Source organism: Manis javanica, chromosome 4, assembly GCF_040802235.1.
Source record: "Manis javanica isolate MJ-LG chromosome 4, MJ_LKY, whole genome shotgun sequence".
NCBI classification, from domain to species: Eukaryota; Metazoa; Chordata; class Mammalia; order Pholidota; family Manidae; genus Manis; species Manis javanica.
In genome coordinates this window covers 127489941-127503962 of record NC_133159.1, presented here as the reverse complement: position 1 = coordinate 127503962, position 14022 = coordinate 127489941, and the positions used below count along the sequence as shown (strand labels likewise).

Here is a 14022-nt window from a genome sequence, read left to right as displayed (position 1 = left end):
AACAATATATTATAAAAAGAGTTATGTGAAGATGGTCTCTCTCAAAGTATCTTATTATATTGTACACACCCTTCTTTTACGGATGTGATATAATAAAATGCCTACTTGATGAGGTCAAGTGAGGTGGATGATGAAAGCATTCTGACTTAGCCTTAGGCTACCACTGACCTGACAATTTGTTGGAAGGAGAATCATCTGCTTCCAGACCTAAACCGCAGAAAGTGAAACCTCAGGTGGAATGGGGAGTGGTGGAGGATGGAGCTCTGGTGCATAGCACAGTGGTTAACTGCAAGGTCTCTGGAGCTTTGTGACCTTGAGCAAGTTCTCAAATCTCTCTGTGCCCAACTTTCCTCATCTGTAAAATGGGACCATAGTGGTACCTACCTTATTATAAGGTGTTTTTTTTTTGTGAGGATTAAATGACTTATAGGTACAGCACTTAGAATGGGCCTGGTCCTTAAGAGGTATTTGTTTTTCCCATTATACCTGCTCACCTGCAGAGACCCAGAGCAGGGAGAGAGGTCACCTCTATGGCTTCTTCCCATGCCAGGTACATGCTCATCTGATTACTGCATCGATAGGAGAGGCAACAGTAGTTTTAAAAAATCTTCCAAATCAGTAATCACCTTCGGTGACTCACCAAGATTTCCTATCTCACTCCTGCTCTTAAATCTCTAGGGCCTGGGAGTCTTGGGGAATTGAAGGATTATCTAGTTGTGAATATGTTAACAAGAGTGATATTATCTGGGGTTTCCTGGACTTTTGGGGTAGCCAGCCTTGGAGGGAGTGGAGGATCCGGAATCTGGGCTTTTAAACCCTGCTGATTGAAATCTAGGTGGGCTCTTCTTATTTTACAGATTAGGAAACATTCATTCATCCAACACATACTTCTCGAGTGTCCAGACACTGTCCTGGGAGCATGCAATACTCGAGAAATACAAAACCGGAACCTGTGGCTGCTGTCCCAAGTTTATAGTCCAGCCGGAGGGATGGATGGACATTAATGAGAGAATCACACAGGCATGGGATAAGAGCTGGTGACAAGCGCAAGGCAATAAGAAGTCAGGGTGCTCTGGCAAGGCTGGTAGGAAGGTGTGATTGATTGAGGCAGGTGCCCCCTCACCCAAGTTGTCCCAGAAGAGGTGACCATGGAGTTGAGTTCTAGAGGATGAAGGGTCAACTAAGTGGGAGGGTAAGGAGGTGGGGCTGAGGGGGGGCCCCCTGCTGGTGGTGCAGAATAAATGACTGATGAAATGAATTAATGGAAGCCCATGTGGCTGTGGGAGGGGCTGAAGAATTGACTGGGGACAAGCCACCTAAGGTTTTCTTAAGGAGTTTGGTCTTCAGGAGGGATTACTGGCTTCAGACAGAGGAAGACAGGAAACTGAGAAGGGATCTCCATGCTGGAGTGAGTTACCCCCATCCCAACCAGGCAAATGGAGTGGGTTGTGGTGTCTCCCCTTCCTGAGCCTGGTGCCACCCCAGTCTCCCAAAGATGGTAGGACCACTGTCTGTGTTAACAGCAAGTAAATGAATACATTTTAAGAAGTCCTGTCCGTGGGATTATCTGTAATACTTTTCTCTTCTAATGATGTAACTAAATGTGCGTGTAGTATACAAAATTGGAAAGTGCTAAAATGTAAAAGATTGATCTGGAACTCCACCTTCTAGAGATAACCATCATAAACATATTGATGTGTTTCAAAGCATGTACAATTGGAAATTCTGGTTTTCTATCTTAAATATTTTTTTTTTTTTACTTAAATATTATCATAAGACTTTTTCTTGGCATTAAGTATTCTGTAAAATTTAATTTTTAATGCCTTGAAGTGAAATTGCATGGTGAAAGCAAAGATATGACCATTTTATTATTTTTTATGTTTTTTGCTTTTTAAACCAACTTTATTGAGGTATAAATTATGTACAGTGAAAATGAGTTATATGTGACATACAACACTGTGTAAGTTCAAGATGTACGACAGTATTCACTGGATGCATTTTTATTGTAATATGATTGCCATAGTTAGCATCAGCTAACATCTTATTGTCTCACATAATTATCCTTTCTTCTAGTGTTGGGAACAATTAAAACCTAGTTTCTTAGCAAGTTTAATGTTTATAATACAGTTTTGTTGTCTGTAATCACTATATTATGTTAGGTCTCCATGTCTAATTACTTACTAGTTGCAAATTTGGACCCTTAAACATCTCCTATCCCCCACCCTCCAGCCCCTGAAAACCACCATTTTACTCTCTGCTTTTCGATTTTGGTTTTCTTAGATTCCACATATAGTGGATATTCTATAGTATTTGTCTTACTCTGACTTCTCTCACTTAGCATCATGACCTCAAGGGCTATCCACGTTGTTGCAAGTGGCAGAATTTCCTTTTTTCTCATAGCTAAATAGAAATGCACTGATTTGAAGTGTAGAATTTGATGAGTTTTGATGTGTGTGTACCTAATAACATCCTAATTCAAAATGTTTATCATTTTTTACTTTTAAAATCAACTTTATTGGACTTGATTATTTTTAACACCTGCCTTGACAAATTCCTTTCCAAATAATTACATCAAGTTTCAGGCACACCAGTAATATATTTTTTTCCTGAGTGTTTGGTATCCTTATTTTAAGTTTATTGAACAAAAAGAAAACGTCATTTTTGTTTCTTTGATTAGGAGTGAGGTATAGGATTTTTCCATGTCTCCTCCCTGGGTGTAAAACTGCTCTTGGAATTGTCTGTTCATTCTGCTTTGGTCTTGGTGTTCTCTTTACTTATTTCTATATGTTCCTCCACCCTTGTCGTATTTGCTGCAGATATTTTCACCGAAGTCTCTTATTCTTCTCCCTATGCAGATACTGGGAGTTTTAGGTCTATTTATATTATACCTTTTAATAATATTCGGTCATGCATTTATAGTTTTCCTGTGGTTATATTAAGGATTTCAGCCATCTGGAATTTATCTTAGCTTATGTACATAAGGATCGGTTTTAGCCCTACAATTTTAGGCATACAGAATGCTCAAGTGGTAGATTTAGAGGCATTGTTTTTAAAAATAAGGATGCCTTCTTCATCACTCTTAGGTTTTAGAAGTTCTGGACAAAACAGTAAGACGTGAAATGGAAGTGAAATAAAAAATACTGAACAGAAAGAAAATTACTAAATGGTTCCAGAAATTCATATTTTAAAATTCTTGGTGTCACTGATGAGGTCAGATACAACATAGAAAGTCAAAAGCAATAACCACTTGGAATATATAAAAATTTGATTTAATTCACAGAAACAACCAGAAATATGAAATAACTGGGAATAATTTTAGTATAAAATATTTAAAAAATTATCAGTGTTGTCAAGGAGGAAAAAAACACACATACACATGGATAGAACTGTGCCGTGTGGCAGGGTAGAAATACCAAATATATTTCCATTCATCCCTCCCAAGTGAGATTTAGCTTTAATGCAATTGTAACATTCCAGTAGACTTTCTGTGGGTATGTCTTTTGCAGGAATCAGTAGGTAAAGTTATTTTTTTTTAAATGCCAAAACTCTGTAAAATACATCAGGTCGTGTTATAATTGGAAAAAGGTAATAAAGAACAATATTCACTGTAAAAAATCGGCAGTGTACTTCAATAGATGAATGGATAAATAAAAGGTGGTATGTATATTTCCAGTGGAATATTACTCAGCCATAAAAAAGAATGTAGTCTTGCCATTCATGACAACTTGGATGGACCCAGAGGTCCAAGAGAAACAAGTCAGAGAAAGAGAATTACTATGTGATTTCACTTACATGTGGAATCTTAAGAATATAAAAGAAATGAATAAGCAAAACAGAAATAGACCCATAAATACAGAACAAATTGGTGGTTGCCGTGGTGTAGTTGGGGCAAGGGCAATGTAGGTGAAAGGGATTAAGGGGTACAAACTTCCCATTACAAAATAAATAAGCCACGGGGTTGAAAAACACAGCATAGGGAAATATAGTCAGTAATATTATAATCACTTTGTATGGTGACAGAAGATAAGTACATTTATTATGGTGATCATTTCATAATGTATGACTGTTGAATCAATTTGTTGTACATCTGAAACTAATGTAACATTATATGTCAACTATATTTAAATAAAAAAGATTTTTGCAATGTACAAATGAAAATGAAAAAAAAATTATGGTCCTATCCTTCTATGACAACTGTTGGTTAATATTTTGCCCTATATTTTTAAGTCTTTTATCTTCCTGTCTATAAATGTATTTTAAACATCTCAAGTATATAGTTTTACACAGTTTTTTTTTAAATGACAGGATCATTTTTTTTTCCCCTCATTTCCTCAGGCATAACTTTTAAGGCCATCTGAATGCGCCATAAGTGTCCCTCAGGTAACTTTGATACATAGAACTTTGCTTGTATTTTTCATTTCCTTAGGCTAAAGCCCCCAAAGTAGAATTACTGTGTTTATGTAAAAGGATATTTTTAATGCCCTATCTTGTCGATCTTTTTGAAGTTGTCAGATTCTTTCTTTATAGCGAGGCTCAGATGAAGAGAGTGGCAGTCTTCAAGGATCAGCATGATTAGCAGGAGGGGGTTGGATTTTGCATGAAAGAAAGAAAAAGTAAAGGTGTGGATTCTACATGTGGGAACACACATGTGGGGCACCTGAGTGGTTCGATGGCGTGGGGCTTTGAAACACAGAGAGTGGTGAGTGACACGGATGGGGCCGGAGCAGAGAGGAAGCCTGGATTGTTAGGTGGCAGGAGTCAGGGTTTGGAGGAGGGCATGCCGTTATCCAGCTGGGCTGGAGGGAAACGGGTCTGCTTTACCGTGCAGACAGTGGGTTGGCAAGGGGACAGTCTTGGGGCCGGGCACCTTTGAAGGTGAGTATTGTCATTTGGGTGAGCAGTTGTTATACTCCACGGTGGGAAGGGGTTTTACTGAAGGGGTCAGGGCGAAGACAAATCGGGAACCCAAATCCAGACGGCTTGACAGCTGACTGATGTGGGTGGAGAGAAAATGTAAAAGAGGACTGATGTTAGGAGGAAGCAAGTGCTGATTTTAGAGATTTTGAGTTGGAGGGACTGGCTGCTCCCCAAGGAAAGAATGTTGGTACTAAGGATACAGGCTTGAGGAGGACTAGGAGTTGGGTTGCTGGTGAAATAGACAATGTTCAGTTAAATTTGAAGTTCAGATCAACAATGAGCAACTTCTTAGAATAACCATATCCCAAATATTGCATGGGACAAATTTATACTAAGAACATTCATTGTCTATCTGAACTTCAAATTTCACTGGGCATCTTGTGTTTTTATTGGCTAAATCTGGCCAAGAAAAAACACAAGACCCTACTCTGCACATCAAAGTGCAGAGAAGCTTGGTAGGAAAATCCAAACTAGATTCCCTAGTGAACCCATACTAGTGTGATTGGAATAGACTCAGAGCCAGTATTTCAATTAATTAAATCTTGACTTTTCCTTCATCTCATCTGAAAGTTTCCTTTAAATCCCAAGAGAAGGTTAAAAGAAAGAAAAACAGCCCAGGCTATTTGATTTGATTGGTGGTGCTGAGGATTATCCGGGGGCCATAGCCTGGCTTACACTGTTCCCTGTGGGCATGAGAAGAGAACAGATCTGTGTGGAACGAGGCTTGAAGCCTGGCTCTGCAGTGTAAGGATGGGACAAGCCACTGTCACGTACTGTGTGCAGATCATATTCGCTTACTCCCAGAAGCTCAGGTGCATGGGACAGTTGCTTGAGAAACTAGTAAGCCTCCCTCTGGGGAGGGGCATCCAGGCAGGGAGGGCTGGGCAGAAGGCAGACTCTTCATTGTCATCCTTCTTTATATTTTGAATTTTTCATAAGTATGTACCTATATTACCCTTTGAAATAAACTTTAAAAAATGGGAATAAGCATTTACAGAGAAAATGACAAAACTGTTCCACCGTTTAATAGGCGGAGGGCATAAGTGCCATGAGAGCAGGGATTCTTGTCCGTCTTGTTTGTTGTGTCCTCGTCACTAGAATAGTATCCGGCCGGCAACCTGGTAGGCACTTAGTAGGAATGAAGGACCAGCTCAACCATCTTGTGATCAATCACAGAAAGAGAAGTTTGTACTTCTTTGATTTCATGCATATTGGGAAGAGGCAGGAAGGGGGGTACATGCTTGGTATTCAAGAATGTCCACTTCACTATGAGAGGGTGAATGAAACCACTGAGGGAGAGACTTGGGCAAGGGGCTGCACCCCTGTGGGGCAGACAGAGAGAGACAGCATAGACAGAGACTGGTGGAGGCAAGCCTGGGAAGCTCACCCCCCAGTGATCAATCAAGGGACAAGAGCTGTTGGGAGGGCAGAGGTCAACAGCATCCCCACATTCAACAGAGAACCGTGTGGGTTTTCAAAAGCAGGACATACATTAACAGTCTTTCTTGGGGTGGGGGAAGGTGCCCTGTCCTATACAGAAAGCCCTTAAAGCGTTTGGGGATGCTACCCAAAAAGAGCTGGCTTCAGCAGGGAATATCTCACTGCATGCTGTTACAGGCAGTCATTCCAGGTTGGGGCTGAATGGTGACCACTGGTAGATTTGGTGCTTATAGGCCCTTATTTGGTTGTTGGAAGGGTCACACTGACCCTCTGGCATTATTTCCTCCCTTTCAGAATGCTGTTTCCAGGTATGGCTCTCAGTTCCAAGGCCATTGCCAGCACGACGCCCTGGAGTTCCTGCTCTGGTTGCTGGATCGTGTGCACAAGGACTTGGAGAGCTCCTGCCGAAGGCCAGTGCCCGAGAAGGTCAGTCCCTCTGCAGGAGCACGTTGTATTTGATTTTCTTGTTTTCACTTGAATGTATACTCAACTTCTCCAAACTGGATCTTGAAATTCAGATTCTCAGATTCCCGTGTGTCCTGGCTGCTGCATGCCCAGCGCTGTTCCGTACTCCTTTTTCTTAGCTCTGTTGTACACACAGCATGGCGGTATTTCTCTCCCTCTCTATTCCTAGTAATAGAGTGAATAGGGTTTCCTTTTGGCTTCAAGTTGGAAAATCACCTAATTGTCTGTATTCTGTGCATTAGAATGGTCCTCTGAGGCCATTGAGTACCGTTCCATCATTTTCTGATGGTACCATTTTAATGCTACCATTGTGTTCTCAGGTATATATCCTACAAAATCCCCAGTATTTTCTCTCAGGACACAGGTGATGGGTGACCTTTATGTGTGTGCACTTAGCATTCCCAGATTTTGGTGAAACCGCAAACGTTTGGGAGTAAGAAAACACCACCATCATTTGGAGTAGCCACAGTTAATTGATTTATCAGTGATACATGTTCTTTATGGGCTTTGCCAAATAAAGATCCGTGCTGGGTTCTGCTCTACTGCTATCCTTTAATCTCTCACTTAAGAAAGTAAGAGTGAGTGAAGTTATTATACCACAAGTGAGCAAAGTTCTTGAAACAATATCCACTTAAGTAATTTAAGTGTGTTTCACAAGCTTTGATAGTTAATCACATATTATTTCTGATGTGTCTCAAAATTAATCCAGGTGCAGCTCCAAGAACAGCTTTACCAGGCTTTTCTTTTGTTTGTTTTAAATCTGGACACTTTTTTCCCCAGCCCTGTTGTGAATCAACTAAAAAATGCTTTGAAAGTGTGTAAGTCCTTCAGCTGTCACTTTCCTGTGTGACACTTAGCTTAGTGCCCATGACTCTAGAGTAACGACGAATGAATGGCAGCTGCACGTGGGTGGGATGTAACATGCAGCCTGATCACTACGGTTAATAGTGCTGTACCGAGTACTGGGGATCTGCTAAGAGAGTAGATTTGAGGCACTCTCGGCACACGCACGAAAAGGTAACTATGAGAGGAGATGACATACTTGTTTGATTGCAGGAATCATCTCACTCTGTATGTATATCAAATTAACATGTTGCATACCTTAAATATATGCAATTTTTATTTTTTTTTAAAATGAATGTCTCAGGAAGCTTTTTAAAAAAACTTGTCCATATAGCCTGCTATTATCTTTATTTCTTTGTCTCTTAAAGTGACAAGTTGTAATTTTAAGAAAAGGAGAACATAACCATATGTGTGTCAAATGAGCACAGACCTATTTTAAACAATATAATGTGATTAAAAGCTCAGAGTATGGCAGCCACACAAGCGGTCCTCACATACAACACAGGAGGAGGTGAGGTGCAGGGGACAAGGGAAGTAATGATTATACAGACTCTGTACTCCTTAGATCACCTTGTGGGCTGTTACATACAATACAGTATGATTGTCATTTACAGAGTGCTGCTAGGGTTATTATTCCTAGGTTATATACAGGTAATCCTAGAAGCAGAGAGGTTGGGTAACCTTCCCAAAGCAACAGAGCTAAAGGGACCAAGTCAGGATTCAAGTCCAAGAGGGTCTAGCTTTAAAGCCTATTTTCTTATTTAAAAAAAAAAACCACCCCAGGCACCCCCAAAACACACAAATGAAACAAAAAAAACCGCACCACAACAGAACCTGGGAGGACCACACTTTCAAAGGTTACAGTGGTTTCTCTGGGTTGTGGGATAATGGGGGATTTTTCTGGTATGTATAGTGATTTTCTGTTTATCTTATTCAGACCCTTTTAGTTGCAAGTGACAGAAATATAACTTGATCTAACAAAGGAAAGGACATTTCTTGGCTTTTATAACTTGTAAATCCAAGGGCTGTTCCTGCTTTAGTTTTAGCTGTACCAAGGGCCTAGATGATGTCACCAAGTCTTCGGCTCTCTAGCTCTTGTCTCTGGCTTTGTTCTCAGGCTGCCTCTCCCCACATGGTGGCAGGAGGGGCCCCTGCAGTGCTCAGACAGTCTCCAGAGCTTGGGGTTCCAGACAAAGTCCACAGTGAGTGTTCCAGTGCTGTTCCCCTGTCCCTTGCTGGGCAGGTGGCCAGCAGAATGATATATTCCGATTGAGCACAGCTGGGTTGCATGTGTGTAGAGCGGGGAACTCCACCCAAATCATACAACCAAAGAGGGCTTTTATAGATTTGGGCCTCATTGCTTCTTCAGAGAAAGGAATGCTGATCAGATACACATGTCCACCACACTGTATATTCCATAATCTTCAAGTGAACACATTTTGAAATCATAATAATGTATTTTTTTTGTAAAGATACTCTTCATTGAATGTTATGTGTCATAACTGGATGCTTTTCATAACTTAATTTCACTACTCACGCATAAACTCTCGAATGGGGCTAATAAATTAAGGAGTTATCATGCCTTCATATTTGCAAGGACAGCTCATATTTTATAGTTCATGAAAATTTAAATTAAGTGAGTTGTCCTATGTCAGTTAACTTCTACTCAGGGAGGTAGAATTGAACCTGAGTCTGTCTGTTTCCACAGCAGTGTGTGGGTCCCTTTCCTATCGTGACTGTCTTCCTGCTGGCCACACAGGGTAGGCCTCTTGTCCTGGTTCCCCCACCACCCTCCCTGGCTGTGCCAGGCAGCTCTTCCCATCTGGAGACTAAGAGGGATTGGCAGCCTTCTAAACTGCTTTTCAGTCTTCCTCTTCTGTCCCTTGGTGGCAGGAAAGGCATCGGCCATAAGGGTGAGGAGGGCCACAGAGAGTGTAAGTAACTTGCCCCGAGTCACACAGCAAAGCAGGGGGAGAGCCAGGATCCAAAGCTGGGAACTATGGCTCTAGAACAGGGTGTCAGCCTCAGCACTTTCAACATTTGGGGATGGGGAGTTCTTTGTCTTGTGCATTAGAACATTTGCAGCATCCCTCTGTCCACTGAATGCCAGTGGCCCCTGCAGCTGTGACTGATAAGAGAGTGTCTCCAGCCATTGCCAAGTGCCCCAAGGGGGGACAGAAGCACCCTTGGTTGAGAGCCACTGCTCTGTAGCCTTTGCTCCCAACTATGGTACATCCCCCTTCCACCCCAAGCTTCCTTTAAGATGGCACTGTGTCTATTTAAGCCAAGAGGGCCTGCCAATAATTCTCTCACAACTTCAAGACCCATATAAAAGCACCCATAATTGGTCTTCCAATTTCCACTGTGCCCCTTTACTATATGTATGTTCACACTGCAGCCAGAGTGACCTCTTTAGAAAGGGAGTAAGATCACGTCACTCCTGCTGAAATTTCTCCGGTGGCTTCCTGTTGTATGTAGAGCAAAATCCGGCCTGCTATGTGGTTGACTGGGCCCTACTGGGCCCTACCTGACTGGGCCTGCCAACCCCTCAGCCTCATTTCAGGCCCCTCTCTGCCCCTCGCTCATTGTCCCTGGCCACGCCAGCTGCTTCCTGTTCCTCTAGTGGGCCTGGGAGCCGCCAGGAAGCCACAGTGGCCACGAGCCAGGCAAGAATGGCGGTGGGTGTGGGCCAGAGTGAGGAGTTTGCCTGGCTCTTAATTTTTGACCTGATTGAAGCCAAAAAAGATCTTTTACTCTGTCTGGGGTCAAAGCCCCTCCTGACATTTGCCCTCAGGCAACTGGGCTGCCTGTGGAGGCCTGGCTGTGAACACTTGAAGGTAAACAGCAGGACCATTAGGATTATTTGGTAGAAAAGTTCATTTTCCCCTTCCAAGAAGGGAAGGGGACTATCCTCTGTGTAACTCTGAGTGATTTTTCTCTTTGAGATTATTTCTGTTTCAAATCTATGAAAGCCACATAGCTAGATTTATTTGAAATGGGAAGAACCACTTTCTTCTCAGTTGTTGTAATGTTTTCATCTGGCCAAAAGGGTGTATTTTTACTGCCCTATAGACACCATCACACAAACGATCTTGTTGCTAATTTATCTTAGAGAGAGTGCTACTTGGGCAGAATTAAGAAAGGGATGAGGTTGGGGAGAGGACCAGGATGCTAACATTTATTAAGCACCTACTGTGTGCCAGGCAGGACATACACATCACCATGTTTTATTTTAATGATGGCTCCATGAGGTAGATGCCCTGCTTTTCCTTTTCGATGTGGAATGAAGCTCAGAGAGATTCAGGGTCACTTGGCCAGCAGAGCAGAGCCAGCCTGGTCTGACCTCACAGTCCATGCTTCGGGAATGACCCTCTGCTACCTCTCACTGCAGCCTCGTTCTGGATTTTCTTCCCATACCCTGTCCCTGGGGACCCCTTCCCCTGCCACTCCCAGCGTGCTGCATCATCACCGTGATGTCCTAGCAGCCTGCAGTCAGTGTGAAGTCTCGGGTTGCAAGTAGCAGCAGTCATCTTCCGCTGACTTGGAGAAGAAGGGAGTTTATCAGAAGACCAAGGCCAGCACACAGGGTCCAAGGGAAGGCTGAAGCACCAGGCCTGGAACGGTTGAGAATCAGCTCCAGGCTGTGGTTGGCAGTGGCAGGAACTGCTCTGGCTCTCTGGCCTGGACATTGCTGCTAGAATCCATGTCTCGGCTTGTGGTCACTTTGTTCAGGATTCAAGTGCAGGACAGGCATGTCTCACCAGTCCACCAGGGGTCTTGGGCCTGACCCTTTGTAAGGGAGGGCAGGACCTCTGGTTAAAGAGCCTTGCCCGCTTCCCCATGGGCTGAATTCAGTGTTCGAAAGGGGTGCTTCTGCCAAAGAGGAGTGAATCCTGGGCAGCCACAAATGCCAGCATCCCCCCTGCCTCCAAGAGGGACGAGCTCTCTCTGCTGAGCCCTTGTCTGTTTGCTGTGAGGTGTCTCTGGGTGTTGATTGCCCTCCAACTCCGCAGGCCCTTTCCTGACCCACTTCTCCTTTTGATAATTTCCTCTTCTGCTGATGGAACGTTCTCCAGGCACCAGATTGGAAGCCTGGCGTTGGCCCTGTTTCTCTCCTCCCTCACTCTGTTCCCCAGGAGGTGTTGTTACGAGCTGCATACACGGTTACGTCTTGGGCCAATCCCTCCTTTTCATTTTCATGGTTCCTGGTCTAGTCTACCTTGTTTTAGCCTGATCTTCAAGCCTCTTCTCATTACAGACTTACCTCCTTGTGTGCTCATTCCAGACTTACCTCCTTCATCCTGTGCCTGGCTATCACGCTAAAGCATCACTCTGTGCATGTAGCTACCGCCTAGGTCCCAAACATCAGATACTCGCCACTGTGTAACCAGAACAAACATTTATGTAGTGCTCACTGTGTGCCGGCCACTCTTCCAAGTGTTTCGTGTATATTCACTGATGAAATGTCAAAAAATCCCTATCAGATAAATACTTTCATTCATGATCCCTTTATTACAGTTGGGAAACATTAAACAAAGAGATAAAGTAATTTATTTAGCTGAATCAGAGGCTGAATAACTCCCACAGATAAGTGGCAGTGCAGGGATTTGAACCCTGGCCATCCAATTCCAGGCTGTAGTTCTTAGCCCTGTTACTAGGCTGTGTCCTGACCCAGGTGCTCATCCTTAGGACACTGAGGGCTGCACCCAGCATGGCACCGGACTTGCTCTCCAGCCCTGTTTTCTACTTCCCTCTGCACATCCTGTACTCTGGTCAAATTGTGCTTCGTAAAATAGAAGGACAAGTAAGAGCAACCTTTCTGAGTATTTGTCACTCTTATTTATCCCACTGTTTTATCATGGAAAATTGCAAGCATATGGAAAAGTTGAATTAATTATACAGTGAACCTAGTTTCTATGATTTACATTTTAATAAAATTGCTTTACCACATTTATCCATCTCTCCATCCCTCTATTTACTCATCACTCTATTTTTTTCATCATCTTATTTTTAAATGATGCACTTTAAATTACATTGCAAATATTGGTATACTTCACCCCAAACACTTCACATGCATTCCTTTTCCCGGCTCTTTGAAGATGCTGGCCTTGAAGACTGGAGCAGTGTGACCACAGACCGCAGAATTCCCACAGCAGCCAGAAACTGGAAGAGGCATGGAGTATATTCTCAAGAGCGTCCGGAAGGAGCGTGGCCTTGCTAACACCTTGATTTTGGCCTGGGGCACTGATTTGGGGTATCTGGTCTCGAGATGTGAGAGAGAATAGATTTCTGTTGTTTTAGGCCACTAGTCTGGGGTAGTTTGCCACGCAGCAAAGGGAACCGATGCAGAAGAGAACATGAGGAAGGCTCAGAAGGACTGATAAGTGAAGTGAAGGAGGTGTGTGCAGTGCACTAAGGGGCAAAGCCTGATTTGTCTGGGAAAAACAGCCCTCATGTGAAGACTGGCTCACGGGAAGATGTGGATGGGGATGATGGGAAGATTTGGTGCAATGTCTTTGAAGTGATGCTAGCATGCCCACGTGACATGTACAGGAGGTGTCCAGAAACACAAGCCCCAGCAGGATGGAGATGAAGGATGGGATAATGAGTCCAGAGGCGGTACTTCAGGCTGGGTGAGTGTGTGTGTGCATTCCCCAAGGTTCTTGCTTCAGCTCTTTCAACACATTCTCTCTTAAGGAGGTCAAGTGAGTGGAGGAGCAGTGAATTATGGTAAAGGCAACATGAAGGTCCGGTTTCTGCCGAACCCAGGCCCAGTGAGGGGCGATGTGGTCCCAGGAGTAGGCCAGAGGCTCACTGGCCTGGACGTGCTGGAGTGATGGGAAATGTATCTAATTGTGCTTCCTTTCCTCATTTCTTTGCAGATTCAGCCTGAAGGCAGTAAAACCTCTGAAAACCTCCCATCGCCATCGGCTCAGCTTTCTCTAGGTCAGAGTTTTGTGCAAAGCCACTTTCAAGCCCAATATAGGTAAGAATATAGGTAAGAATGGGCTGTGTTTAGAAGGTATCTCCCGAAGATTCAGCAAATTTGTATGCTGGCAACTAGCCTACCATTGACATAGTTACCCTGAGATCACAAAACAGCAACCCTCTCTTTCCCACAGACACCCTCTTTTTCCCATTACAGGCCCCAGTTAACCAGTCACTTCTGTCATCTCTGCCCTTTAGTATTTCTTCTAGCCTTCTTGCTGGCCTCTGGGCTTCCCATCCCCCTTGAAGGAGGTTCAATGCAAGGGTGGTTCTACAGAATGTAAATGTGGAGGCTGGGATCTATCAGCAGACAATCACTGAAAAGTTGGCCAGACCCTTCCTGTTTGTTCTTTATAGCCAGAGAGTCCA

General features: G+C 43.4%; 1 pseudogene; it reads left to right on the top strand.

Moving 5' to 3' along the window:
* LOC140849038 (ubiquitin carboxyl-terminal hydrolase 43-like) overlaps window positions 1–14022 on the top strand; it is a 34868-nt pseudogene that overhangs the window by 2243 nt on the left and 18603 nt on the right.